The following is a 14,060-nucleotide window of genomic DNA, read 5'->3' as shown; positions in this document are numbered from 1 at the left end:
AAACAGTTATCTTCTCTTGAAAATGACATGCTAGGATGTGTTCGCTGACAAACTGTATTTTCATCATCGTTCACACATTACATACATGCTTGATGAAGCTGTGTGCAAAGACTGTAACATCTTGCCACCCTCTTACACACTGCTGCAGTTTTTTCAGGGATGTGCCAACTGAAACTCTGAACCAACACAGCACATAAAGGTACTTGCATTTAGTTTTTTTATATTCAGAGGCCAAGATCAAGGCAACACAGAGGAAAGTTGCTATATGCTGCATGCCAGTGAACAAGACATCTACTCACTGATCCACACCATGAGGATCATAACATTGGAATGTCATTCAGACTGGAGAAATGTATCTGTAGCAAAGGGAGGGAAGGTAATCAGACTGTACTACCAGAAGGCAAAACCGCAGACATTGAGACAATCCAGCACGTAACAGCAGGGTGCAAGATGCCAGGAGGGCAGGGCATACATGGAATGCCATAACCAAGGCCGGTAGTGTATACAGAAACATCCGTGCCGAGTAAGGCCTGGAAGTCAAAATGGGTGGTTGGGAATGACCGAACTAAGATTCTGTGAGACTTCCAGTTACAAACAGACAAACTGGTGATGGTTTACATTTTAGTCTAATCTAAACAAAGTTTAACACACACTGACACACTTCCACGTCCTTTCCTTCAAGTAACCATGCTGTATGTTCTGTAATAGTGAGATGTTTGCTCAGCCTAACCTGATAAGAGGGTTATGTTCGTTTTTCCAGACGCAAACATTAAATAAGCAGTGGATTCCTAGGAAGTGGAGCATGTGCGATATGTTCTTTCTGTGTGTGCGGAAAAAATATTTTTCTACTTCAGCGTATTATCTTATCTGTTTGAAAAGAAAAACACTTCTTAGCTGTGAATGTTTTGTCTTTGGTTTTTAATATGAGATTTTAGAGTGCTTCATACGCTTCACTATTAGCAGTAGCTGAATTGCTAGAATGAGCAGCAGTTTGAATGTCAGACTACAGGAGTGGCACTGTGACGGCAGCACCATAGTCTGGCACAGTCTGTCACTGTGCAGCAGCTGTGGAGACGTGCAGGTGGACAGAGTGTCGCTCAGCACATGGCAAGAACTTGTTGCAGCTTTAACTTGACAATGTAGCAGTCTGCATTAGGGCTGGGCGATATATCGAGTTTTTAAAAAAAAATATCGATATATTTTCATACGAGATATAAGATGTGACAATATCGTTTATATCGATATAGTCTATGTTACGTTAGAATTATACTTGTGGAGCCGCAGGTTTGCCTCTCTTTCGTCCACTTTTGTCTCTACACAACGTTACTCGGCCTCGCCTCTCCTTCACTGAACCCAACTCCCCCTCCCCCATAGTTTCACCTGCAGGCAATGACAAGATGAAAGCGGAAAATGTCCGTTAGCGAGTTACCGTGCGTGGGGCTGGACGGCGTCAACATGTTAGCGAGCTAACCGCGCTAACGAGCTAACCGCGCTAACGACATGCAGCCCGGAGGGGCTGCACGGCCTAAAATCCTTTCCTTTTCTCAAAAATCGACAGTGCGCCTTATGTATGAATTCTGGTTGTGCTTACTGACCGCGAACCGATTTTATGTGGTACACAGCGCTCAGCAATCTGTCAAAAAATGTTTTAATATGACTTTGCTAAGCTACGGAGCTGCACCGCTTGATGGATTGTCGGAGGATAACGGCTACCGAGGAGGAGCCTCGCGGAGTGATACGTACTGTGTGTGTATAAGGACCACAAATGGCACCTGTTCAGAGACGTGGTGCAGCTGTGAAATCTGTCTCTTTGTTATTATGCTCAGCGTCTATTAGTTTACATTTTGACTGCACAATTGTGAGCTTTTTGTTATGCACAAAAACAACATTGTTTTCTTTTATTTATGGACCATGATTATTTAATAAATGCTGATAATTTATTTTTGAGTAATATCTACGCTGTATGTAAATAAAAGTGCCCGAGTGACATCTGGGACACAGTGTGACTAAGAACTCTCTTTTTGTTCTTAACTTATGGCTTTAAAAAAAAAAAATCGAGATATATATCTTATATCGCTATCCAGCTAAAAAATATCGAGATAGGAATTTTGGGTCATATCGCCCAGCCCTAGTCTGCATGACTCACTTACTGTTCAAACCACACTTATTACTGACAAGTGACAGAGACACAAAGCTGCATTCAGCTCTCGTACATGCACTGATTTGGTCAGCCCTTTCACAGACAGGAAGCAGGAAGTCAGAACGAAACAGGGGAATCCTTACACACCCAAAGGACAAGACTATTTCTCTCAGACACACAAACTCACAGACACACAATCTTTGTATAACAGAGCTTTTTAGAGCCTCTCATTCATGAACTGGTGGGAGGTTTTATCATTACGTCAGGTACTTAACCAAGCTGTAAAGAATCCTGCTGACTGCTCTGTAGCCAAGACAGAAATCTGACATTTTGTCTGTTTAGCAAGGAGTCTTTTTCTCATTGGCTGGCCACAAACGCCAAGCTCTGTTTAACTCTGTCTTTGTCCAACGTCTGAGAGTTGCAGTGAAGCTGTAACATAAAGGAGGACATCAGCAACGCACACTCGCAGCTCTGCTGCATTTTTACATTCGATATTCAGTCTTGCTTGCAGCGATTAATGAGCTCTCACATTCCTGAGCTGAAGAGTTCTGCCCTGAGGCTGATTCATGCTTTCCACTCATGCCACTAGACTCTGGTACCTTAGTGGCAGAGTTCTCCTTTGCTGAACATGAACATCTTTAAAGTCACTTTTAAACTGTTAGTCAAGAAATAAATGACAGCTGTCTGTGCTTTCTATATAAAAACAGCGAGTATTTCTTTAGCATGACAATTTGTGTGTCAATTAGAGACTTCATCCAGGTTAGTGGGTAAAGAGGCTCGCTCAGTAGAGACTTCTAAGTGGCTAAACCGGATCTTCTTGTCTTTCTGCCTGCAAAGATAATCCTCACCCTCCCATGGATGGATGTATGCATCGTGTGAATGTGTGTATAAATCTGTGTGTGCCTGCTCACACCCCCCATCCCACAGCAGGGGCTCATTAGACATCAATCTGTTCACTGATTCTGCTCTGCAGCTGTCCAAGTACAGACTATCAGCTTTAATTCAAAGGGTTTAACAAAGAACCGAATCAACTCTTTAGGAATTATGGCCATTTTTACAGTCTCCCACTTCCAGAGGCTCAAAAGTAACTGAGCAGTTGATGACAAACTGATTCATGACCCATAAAAGATCTGGAGTCAGTTCTAAGTGTTGAACTTGCATTTGCCATCTGTTCACTGAAACTCGCAGAATGATGGAGAGGAAATGTATGAAGAAAGAAGATTATGATCTGAAGCATCCACATGATCTGTCAGCATGGTGGAGGGAGCATTATGGTATGGGCATGTACGGCTGCCAGTGGATGCGGGTCACTGGTGTTTGTTGATGATGCGACTCCTGATAGAAGCAGCAGGATGAATTGTGAAGTGTACAGGGCAGCACTCTGCTCACATTTAGACTAATGCTGCAACACTGAGCAGAAAGAGGTTCACAGTTATCACCACAGATGATAACAATCCAAAACAAACTGCAAAAGCAACCCAAGAGAGACTATAATATATCATTTAAAGAAGAAAAGGGTAGACAAATCAGGTAATCTGTGTGTTCTCTGGTTTCTAGTAAAGCTGACCACATTTAAAAATCTGCACATTTCTGGATTTCATAAAGTCTCTTTGGTCGGGTAGAATGACACAGAGAACTTTTTCCCTTTTGGTGGCTCGGGCTTTAGTAACTATTATTTTGTCTGTGTCTATTAATAAGTGTGGACATTAACTTTAATAGAAAAGTCATAATGTCTGCGTTCATATCTCTTGGTAAATATGGAGGTCTAACACTTTTTCGGTTTGAGATTGTGTTGGGTGAGGGTCAGAGGGCAACAGTGGGCTGTAGAAGGTTAAATACACTGTGCAGGTTTAGAATTAAGAGTTAAGTGTTGTTCATTCGATTTCCTTTTTACACCTATTAGTATATTGGATCCAACTATGGACAGGTCACAGCAAAATCAGTCAAACAACAGATGAAGAAATTTACAGGCTTGTTAGATATGTGCAAGAAAAAAATGAATAAAAGGAAAAAGCATGTTAAAATGGAATACTGAAAATAGGGGAAAAGCTGCTCCTTTGCCAAATAATAGCTTACCAGTGGACTAAACCTCATGGGGAGAAGTTTTAAATCCAAAATGTTCCTCCTTTGACTTCTTTGAGTTAGCACAAGACTCCCCAGATTGAAGAAGCTCTCCACAGGCACACTCGAGGGTATTGCTGTGTTTCATGGAAAGAGTCTATCCTGAAAAAGTTCGGGATCCTCAAATATTCAATAACTTCAGTGTCTGAGTGAAAGGAAGCAGTATCCTGCTCTTCAAATACAAAGAAGTCATTTTTAGTGACGCTGCAGGCCGAAGTCTGTCACTAAAGCGCTGCATCTTACTGCTCACTGTGGGACAAATGATGACAGTCAGCACTTTAGTGCTTCTCTTCTTTTACAATGTGGTTTTCGTCTTGATCGCGGACAACATAGGTTACAGTGGAGTAGACATTACACTGACAAGTATCCCATATCAGTGACATTCACATCCAAAAACTGACTGCTGTCTACTCCACTGTAGACAGCAGTCAGTTTTTGGATGTGAATGTCACTGATATGGGATACTTGTCAGTGTACTTGATTACTAAAATAACTCACAGCTGCAGTTTTATATAAATGGTTGTAATTTGTCATGGATTTTTTTAGGATTCTTCTGCTTCAGTGTTAAAAGCCTTAATAAGTCCCAACCTTAACAAATGGCAGGCTCCATACGGTCAAATTGTGTCCCCATCTAATCGTTCAGTTATAGCACATGCTGATGAGCGAGTTATCTGTTGTTACAGTGTTCTGTGACCATGGCAGACAGATTAACTATACTCTATAAATATTCTAGGCTTACAGACTGCATACAGACTGCTGCCCTGTGCTGCTGTTCGACGCCTTTGCAAGAGAAAATAAAAAAAAAAACAGTTTCTGTGCTGTGTGCACCTCAATTCATTTCATATTTCCACGACGACCTTGGTGTCACCTACGGGATCCTATGACTGATTGGCATCTGGGGTCTGAGATGGACATAAACTGATTATCCCTGAAAAGTGCTAAGACCAACAACACTGGGATTTTCATCAGAAGACCACATTGTCTTCAAGGGTGAGAGATCCGAAGAAATTGTTATAATTTTGAAAAAAGAAAATTAGGAAATTGATTGTTTCTCTGTGTTCACACCTGGTGTAGAGTTCATTACAGGGCCGAGTAAACCCAGGGAGCTCAGCAGAACAACTTTAAATGACTTTCAAAAGGAGAAAGTAACCGAGGACCTGGTCGTCCTCGCTGTATTGACTGCTCCATCATATAATAGTGGAAAACAGTTTAGATTTATAGCCTATAGACAAAATGAAGGAAGATTCAGCATGAGGAAGCTAAATCAGCTGGAAGAGAAAGCAGATCTTAGAATACAAGAGGTAAAATGGTAAACGAACTGGTTCTTAAATAGTGGTTTTCTACTCTAGCTGAGCATTCAAAGCTCTTTATACAACAAGCCTCTTAAACACACTTAAAGCCATTCAAACAAGCACTTTTCCCCCTATGCTTAAGTACTTTCATTCTAATACTCAAACTCCAATGGAGCACAAGTTGAGGTTAGTATCTTGCCCAAGGTTATTTGGCATGCACACTGGAGCAGGCAGGGATTGAACCACCAACCTTCTAATTAGTAGATGAGCAGTGCCCTACAGTACGAAGCTCGTTCAACATATCCAGGGTATCTGTCATGGTCCCCGTGCCTGCTCGGCTGGCCCTGTGTGGCTACATGTTATGTTTTGTCTTTTCTCTCTCTCCTCTCTCTCTGCTCGCTGCCTGGGCGGAGCTCATTGTGAGCTCCCGGCCTCCACCACCTGTAGGCAATCACCTGTGGCTCCTCACCTTGTTTGCTCCCGCTACTTAAGGCAGTGACTGAGAGCACCTCGCCGCTGGACTATTGAGTAACGCTCGTCAGTGCTACTTTAGCCTCAGCCAGTTTTGAGCTCTGTCCGTGAAAGTTCCGTGCTAACTCTTGTTCTCTGTATGCAGATTTCTCGTGTTTGGTTTGGAGACTCTGGACGCTTTTCCCGACCCCGCTCTGCACCCCTGGGAACCCTGGCCCCCTTCTCCTTCACCTGTATATAGTGCACCTGGAGTGTGTAAATAAACTTGTTTTTCTGAGATTTCAGTCTGCGCCGAGTCCTCCCTGCTCCTCCGTGACAGTATCTTTCACTTATCTTAACACTGGCGATCAGGCTAAACGGTCATACAAAGCTGGTTATCAAATCGCTAAGCTAACCCAGGGTTAACTACTACCTACTACAGCAATGTTATCAAATGGCGACAAAAAATATCAAAAGGTTATAAAAATATACCAGTAAAATGCACAACTTCGGAGAAGTGAATGAAGCTTCGGAGCAGCTTAAGTCACCATTGTGATTTACTCCAGTAAGAAGTCAACCACCTTTGTAGTACAAAAAACCCAGGGTTAACCCTAAAACTCCAGCAAAGAAATAAAATTATTTTACTGAAAATCCCAAACCCCCTGGAAGCATTAAATGTGTGAAAGTATGAGTGAGAATGCAGGGACAGAAAGGAAGCTAAAAAAGGATAAGGGTAAAACAGATAACTCGTCTCTAGAGTTATCTTGATTGCATCCTTTCTTAGAAGTGTCATGGACTGCTATGTTCAAGGCAGAAATAGGACTCCAATGCAAACTGAGGGTTTAAATACACAAGAGGACATTAGGAAGGAGTGGAGACACCAGAGGAACAACACAGAGCTAAACTAAATCTAACTAATGAGATAAGGAGATGAAAATCTCAACACAACACACTTGACACAAGCAACTATCTGTGGTGAAGTGTGGTTTGTGGTTCAGCTGCAGGGGAGAGATGAAGTAGTGGGTTCAGGGTGTGGTGTCAGGGAGGCTGACCAGAACAGCTGATTTCCATTATCTTATCATGCCTCCCCTATATAGGTTGGATACCGAGAGCTGATGGGAGAGGTGTGTATGGTGTTGGATTGAACGGAAGTATGGCAGCTGGAAAGCTGTACGAGAAGACTGAGCAAAAATCCAATGTAAATAAACATACACGTACCTTGTAAAGTTGTGTGCGTCGGGTCCTTTGTCACACTTTTAAAATAAAACAGGAAGTAACTAACACTAAGACCAGGACTAAGACATACAAACTTGACGGAGCAAAACCTGACGTAACGATCCTCTTTTCTACCAAGACTAGCGACTGGAACATGGCATGTCACCTCTCTGGGTAGGAATGAGCCTCAGCTAGTGCATTAGGTTTAGAGGTACCGGGTAGATATAGTCAGGCTCACCTCAGTGCACAGTTTGGGCTCTGAAACCAGTCTCCCGGAGAAGAGCTGGACTCTGGTTCAGTTTGGAGTTGCCCTTGGTGAGAGGCAGCAGGCTGGGGCTCCGTTAGTCAAACTCGGATACAGAAGGAACAATGCGGTTTTCCGCCCGGTCGCAGAACACTTGAACAGCTCTTTACTCTCTCAAGGATACTTGAGGGTGCATGGGAGTTTGCCCAACCAGTATACATGTGTTTTGTGGACTTGGAGAACTCGATCCTTAAACAACCACTGCAAGAGCTTGGTCTGCATAACTGGCAATAAGTCGGACTCATTCCCTGTTTGTGTTGGACTCCACCAGGGCAGCCCTTTGTCACCAATTCTGTTCGCAATTTGACCATCGTGCTAAAGCAAGAGCTGAGCGTAAAAGCAAAACTGTCGATTTACCGGCTGATCTATGTCCCTACCCTCACCTATGGTCACGAGCTTTGGGTAGTGGTCAAAAGAACAAGATCGCAGATACAAGCGGCGGAAATTAGCTTTCTCCAAAGGGTAGCTGGCTTCTCCCTTAGAGATTGGGTGGGCCCTCCAGGAGGGGCTCAGAGTAGAGCTGCTACTCCTCCACATCAAAAGGAGCCAGTTGAGGTGGTTTGGGCATCTGATAAGGATGCCTCCTGGGCACCTCCTGAGTGAGGTGTTCCGGGCATGTCCCACCGGGAGGAGGCCCCGGTGCAAACCCAGGACACACTGGAGAAATTATATCTCTCGCCTGGCCTGGGAATGCCTCGGTGTTCCCCTTGGACAAGCTGTACGAGGTGGCAGGGGAGGTCTGTGCTTCTCTGCTTAGCCTGCTGCCTCTGCGACCCAGCCCAGGCTAAGGGGCAGAAAATGGATGGATGGATGGATGGATGGATGGATGGATGGATGGATGGCATGACCTTAAAAAGGCGGTTCATGGTCGAAAACCCTCCAAGGTGGCTGAATAACAACAATTCTGCAAAGATGGGTGGGCCAAAATTCCTCTTAATTACTGGAATTATTACTGCTAGTTTCACTGCTAGTTTTAAGCATTCCAACGTACATTATGTAAACTGCAGAAAACATACACACACTGCCATTGTATGTCAAACACATATAAAGACTGAAAAAGCATGCACGCGCACACGCACGCACACACACACACACTTGGCTCTTGCGACAGAAACAGAGAGAAGGACATGTTTCCACAACTTGTTGTAATTATGTGTTTTAAGACTGAATGCTGACTCCGGCTGTTCTTTCCAAAAATTTATGGTGAGAGCCTACCTCAGCTGGTGGTAAGCTATGTCTGGTATGGCAGGAATGACAGAGTAGCAGAGAGAGAGTGGAAGGAAGAAGTGAGGGGTGCTGTGCTTCACTCCGTCACAGACTTCCTCTGACTGCACAGTGGAGCTGCAAAAGGCTGGGCTCTTATCACAACACACCAGCTCAGCCACAGCCAATCAGCTGCTGCTTCTGGCAAAGCTCAGCCAGCTTTTAACCCACATTTTACAGGCTTTCACCTTGAATAAAATACCAAGGCCCAGATTCTAAGGACCAGAGGTAACAGCAGAGAATGAAAACGAACAGAACACTTTGAGAATTTGGTGTAGAAGATTAATGAAAATCTATTAATTCATTATTAAACTGTATTTGCTGATATCACAACTGCGAGACACACTGCACTTTTGTGCTGTTTTGATTTATCACACATCTCTCAGTAACCTGGTGTGTTTGGAGCAATCAGTGAGGCCAGACTGAAGACATGAGTCGCTAGGTCTATTCATTTCAGGCAGCTGCTGCAGGTAGTGTGGGGTGGTTGTGGTTGTGTTGTGGTGTGGTTGTGTTGTGGTGGTGGCAGACTTTGGCCCTTTAGTACCAACTGAGATGTGTTTCAATCCCACAGCCTACCTGAGTATTGCTGCTGATCACGTGCATCCCAATGTATAGTTCCAGCAGAATAATGTGCTACATCTCAAAGCTCAGATCACCTCAAAGAGATATTTGCTGCGCTCAAACAGCCTCCACATTTACCAGATCTCAATCCAACAGAGCACCTTTGGGATGTGGTGAAACTGTTACAAATCTGGAGCAACTGTGTGATGGAATCATTTCAACATTGACCAAAACTCCATCGGAATGTTTCCAGTACACTGTTAGATGAGCCGGTCTAGCTACTGAGCTGCAATGGTGGTGAATCCTCTTACTCACACGCCCCAGTGACTCACTGGTGCACATTTTAGTAAACAGTTTAGTAAACTAAGCCTTGGCCCACATGAAGAGGTGGGCCTAGCATATTTCAGTTGTACACTTGTAGTGTGACCGCTGTCACAACCCAGCACAGATGTCACTTCCTCAGTTACAGCTAACTCTGGAAAAGTAATTTTGTTTAAGTAATGAAATATCTGAGAGAAGAGTGTCACCACTTTTCTAACCACAAAAATGCATAAAGTTATTAAAAATGAATCATTCAATGACAAATTAAGCAGCTAATAGATCTGTTCACTGGAACTCACAACACGAGGTCCATAAAGGGTTGATGTCAGTGCAGAAAGACCAAAAACAACTTACGAGTGACCAACAATCTGTTACATTCTTAAAAAGAAGCAACGCTCCGGGTGGCTCAGGAAAACCAACAGGCCTGGAAGTCAACAAAAACAACTAAAGTTCATGACTGCAGAATTATTTCCTGGGGAAGAAAAGCCCTTACAACATCTAACAAGAGAACTCCTGAGTGAATAAGTGTACAAGAGACGGTTTACAACAAGGTACAAGCCACTGGTTAGACTCACGAACAGGAAGGCCACCTCAGTGCTAGGAAAAAAAAATCAGTGGACAGATGACAGCCAGATTAACTTGTACCAGAATGATGTAAGAGAAAAGCATTGACCAGCTCATTATCTGTCATCATCTGTCAAACGTGGTGCAGGAAACCTTATGTTTCCCTGTTGTCATCATGTATGCCTGCCAGTGGAAGCGGGTCACTGGAGTTTACTGATGATGTGACTGCTGACAGAAGGATTAATTATGAAGTGAACTGTCACCAGAACAACTTACAAAGCTTTTGGTACCAAAACTTTGAAAATGCAACAGTACTTGTTTATTACAGGTTAAAGTTGATGTCAGCAACACATGTCTACAAGTGTTCCAGTCCATCGTTACACTCATTTAGTGGCCAGCCTGCCAGGACACGTCAAGATATTGTTTCTGAGTGTGATGTTACAACAAGGAGAAATATCAGTTTCATCACTTGTCAACGTGTCTGTCTGTGGATCTCTCAACAACCAACCTTATTTAATCATTTTACCACGTACGGCAACAATATAGGAAATGTCAAGGCTATACTCACTGCAATTGTGCATGTCCTACGAGTCACTGTGCTTTCAACAGCATACTATATATGAAGCTTACCATGCCTGCTTCAAAGCAGCCGCGTGGACATGTTCTGTGCCTGCTGGGGTTTCCTCCGGGTGCCTCGTCACACATTCCAAAGACAAACTGGTGATTCTTTACTGGCCACAGGCCAATATGTGAGTATGTCCACAGCTCATCTCAGGGCTGTTGACCTGTCTAAGGTATAGTCCACCCTGTCTCTCAACCTCAGGGTGGGTTGCTGCATAGGAAATTTGATAGATGGTGAAGAGGGGAATATTATGCAATCTTTATATTTTGTTCATCATTCATTCATACTTGTGAACACAAGTCCAGACAGACACAGGAGAACTGGTTAATATATGAACTGACATAGTGCTTTTCTACTCTGAGCACTTTACTAGAAGCCTCATCCCCTCAGTCACACACATCCATACAAGAACTTTTGTTTAACATTCACACACGCACTCACACTGTAGTGGATGCATTAGGGGCAAATCAGGGTTCAGTATCTTGGCATGGATGGATGCTCCTTTTAAATACTAATAATATATACTCAGTTAAAAGACACTGGAGAGGTCTAAGCTTAACTACTCTTGTTCTTTGCTAATTATAAATTGGAACTACTCAGCAGCTATTTTTAACCGTGTGTATATGCCAGAATATTTTAGAATGACGTACAACATCACATTAGGCAGAGAACTGGACAAATAATTCAGTTTAAAGAGAAGGACGTTACAGCGTGTTTAGCAGATGAGGACATAAAATAAAAAGCACAGACTTTATGACTGTCTGTCAGCAAAGAGCACAAACATGGATGAGAGGTCCGGCTCTGGGACTCCAACTCTTTGACACCATCCACCTGTCAAAGAGGCCACGCCCACTTAATCATGCAGATTTTAAGCCCCTATAACTCCAGGAATTACTAATGTCAGTGTCACAGGTGCCGAGAATATATAGAAAGAATCGCACACAGACCGTGCTGTGAACATGTGTGCAGACTGTGGTTTTGGGCTCTAACTGACTGTTTCAGTGTCTGGAGCTTTAAATCAACCTGGGACTGCTGCTGCTTCCGCCCTCAGGAACAATGACAGAACGACAGAGAGACGCAGCCAATGGCAGCAGAGTTTTACTACTGCAGACAGCGCTGTGAAAAACTATCGGCCCCTTCCCGATTTCTTAGTTATTTGCATATTTGTCACACTTCCATGTTTCAAATCATCAAACCAATTTCCATATTAGTCAACTATAACCTGAGTAAACACCAAATGCATTTATTAAATGATTATTCATCAATTTAAAAGCTATCCTGGCCATGTGTGAAAAAGTAATTCCCTAACCCTGATCACTGACAGAGGACTGTGCTCGAGTGTTTGTGGTAACTGGCAGTGACTAACAAAGTGACTGCTGGGTGCATCTCTGGGACTATTGTGACCTACTTTTGTGGAAGTGGACTTCTGGGAGGCGCTCTTGCTGCTGGGGAAGAATGGCAGCAGTAAGATGTTCACAGCTCAAACTTTACACGCTGAGGTTTATGCAAATCTCACAATATGTGAAAATACAAGTGATTTAAAAAATCATCCTTGTACAGTTGTTATGAATCTTTATAAGTCATGGGTTTGGATTTTGTGAAGGCTTACACACCATCCATTACGTCTCTGCTTCACTTTTTATTTTCATGTTAGCACAAACTGGCAAGTATACGTGTCTGGGCAATTCAAGTCAAACTATCCTGACCTCAGATGCAATCACACAGCTGAGCTCTGGCTGCTGTCACTTGCAGGCAATTACTGTTGCAAAGATATTTATACATGTGCCAAATTCCACAGGGGTGACACAGTGGCTTCATTAGGAGCACAGATCAGCCCGCAGAATCATCACTGAAACAACAAGGCTGCACATGGACCGACTTTTCTCCTGAAACTTTGTTAGCTTTGGTAGTGTTGTGAACAGCACTAGTATGGTGACATGGCAGGCAGGAGAGCGTGCTTTCAGTGACATCGGCACTCTGATAAGACCACAGAGCAGACGCTTCTGATACCTTTGCCTTTTTCAGCAAAATGAAGCATGAGACAAAAAAGCCAAAAAGAGGATTTTAATGAGAGCTGTTCGTGTATGTGCCTACAGCTCAAAGCACCAACCTCTGTCTGTCCTGCTTCGCTATGGGAACAGTTACGATGTAGAGTGAGGGAGCTTCTTTTCAGACTGTTTGTCTCTATTACTGCTGCAGTCACAGCACAACATACAAGCGCTACGCAGGACCTCCTGAAAAAACATCAGCCGTGCTCCGACAGTGTCGAGTTCACTTTAAAGACGCCTGAGAGGAAACTGTCTGCTCGCTGTGACGTCACAGCATTTTAATAACTTTTGTGTCTGTGCATTTCCTGTGGTCACTGGCACGAATTCATTCCCAATCCTGAACTTGTTTTCTGTCACCACCAGCCTGTGCTGCATTCAGGGGGCATCTGTAGACTGTGTACAGAGAAATGAAACCTGGGTTACACTCTCTTTGGAAACAAACTGAATCAGTCAGTGGGATCAGAAAAGCACAGAAATGGGCGACGCTGTGTTAGACTGCAGTAACAGCTGGGCCTGTGTGGACTGTCTGCACACAGTCATGTACGCCGGCACCTTCTGACATCTCATACAAGCATTTTAATTTCTACTTTTTAATCCATCTGAGAGAACACCGTCACTGGCCATCAACTTGGCTTTTAAGAAATTTTAGCTGCTGCTAACCAGCTAAGGAGCCCGAGAGAAACAAGATAAAAAGTTAGAAATGAAGAACAGCCAACATATCAGGGAGTCAGCTGTTTCCATCTCATGTTTTCTTACCGGCTGACCTCAGTATCACCTAGCTGCCTCTCCGCATGGTCTGTCCTCCTGTGGTTGGATGGACTCAAACTCCACTGTCTTGGACTGCAGCTGGAACATTAGTCTGTACTCTGTTCTCTAGTTCCTGTCAGCTTCAAGGTCACACTAACGAGAAAGTAAAGCAAGCAGCGTTCATCTGCATTATGTCTCACACAATCATTTATTTAAGAAAGCACACACTGCACTGCTGTGCATCACAACACCCAGAACAAGTACGACTCAGAACAACAAACACAGCGTTCAGAAGACATGCTAGCAGAGTGAGAGAGCATGACTCAACAGTAAAGCATGCAGCACTGGTTAACCCCACATAGCACGGCTGACTGCTGTGTGACAGAGCCACAGACAGACCGGAGAAACGCAA

The 14,060-nt window shown here is 43.6% G+C and overlaps 1 protein-coding gene across 4 annotated transcripts in view; it reads right to left on the bottom strand.

Moving 5' to 3' along the window:
- The window catches only part of LOC146570228 (uncharacterized), a 61,696-nt gene that overhangs the window by 45,456 nt on the left and 2,180 nt on the right, over positions 1 to 14,060 (bottom strand). The gene's annotated exons all lie outside the window — the stretch shown is intronic.

The sequence above is a fragment of the Mchenga conophoros genome, linkage group LG7 (assembly GCF_057382185.1).
Source record: "Mchenga conophoros isolate Kocher_MC1m ecotype Shallow Benthic linkage group LG7, M_conophoros_male_GT1.1, whole genome shotgun sequence".
In the NCBI taxonomy this organism is placed as follows: Eukaryota; Metazoa; Chordata; class Actinopteri; order Cichliformes; family Cichlidae; genus Mchenga; species Mchenga conophoros.
The sequence above is the reverse complement of the archived record's forward strand: the minus strand, read 5'-3'. Positions and strand labels throughout refer to the sequence as shown.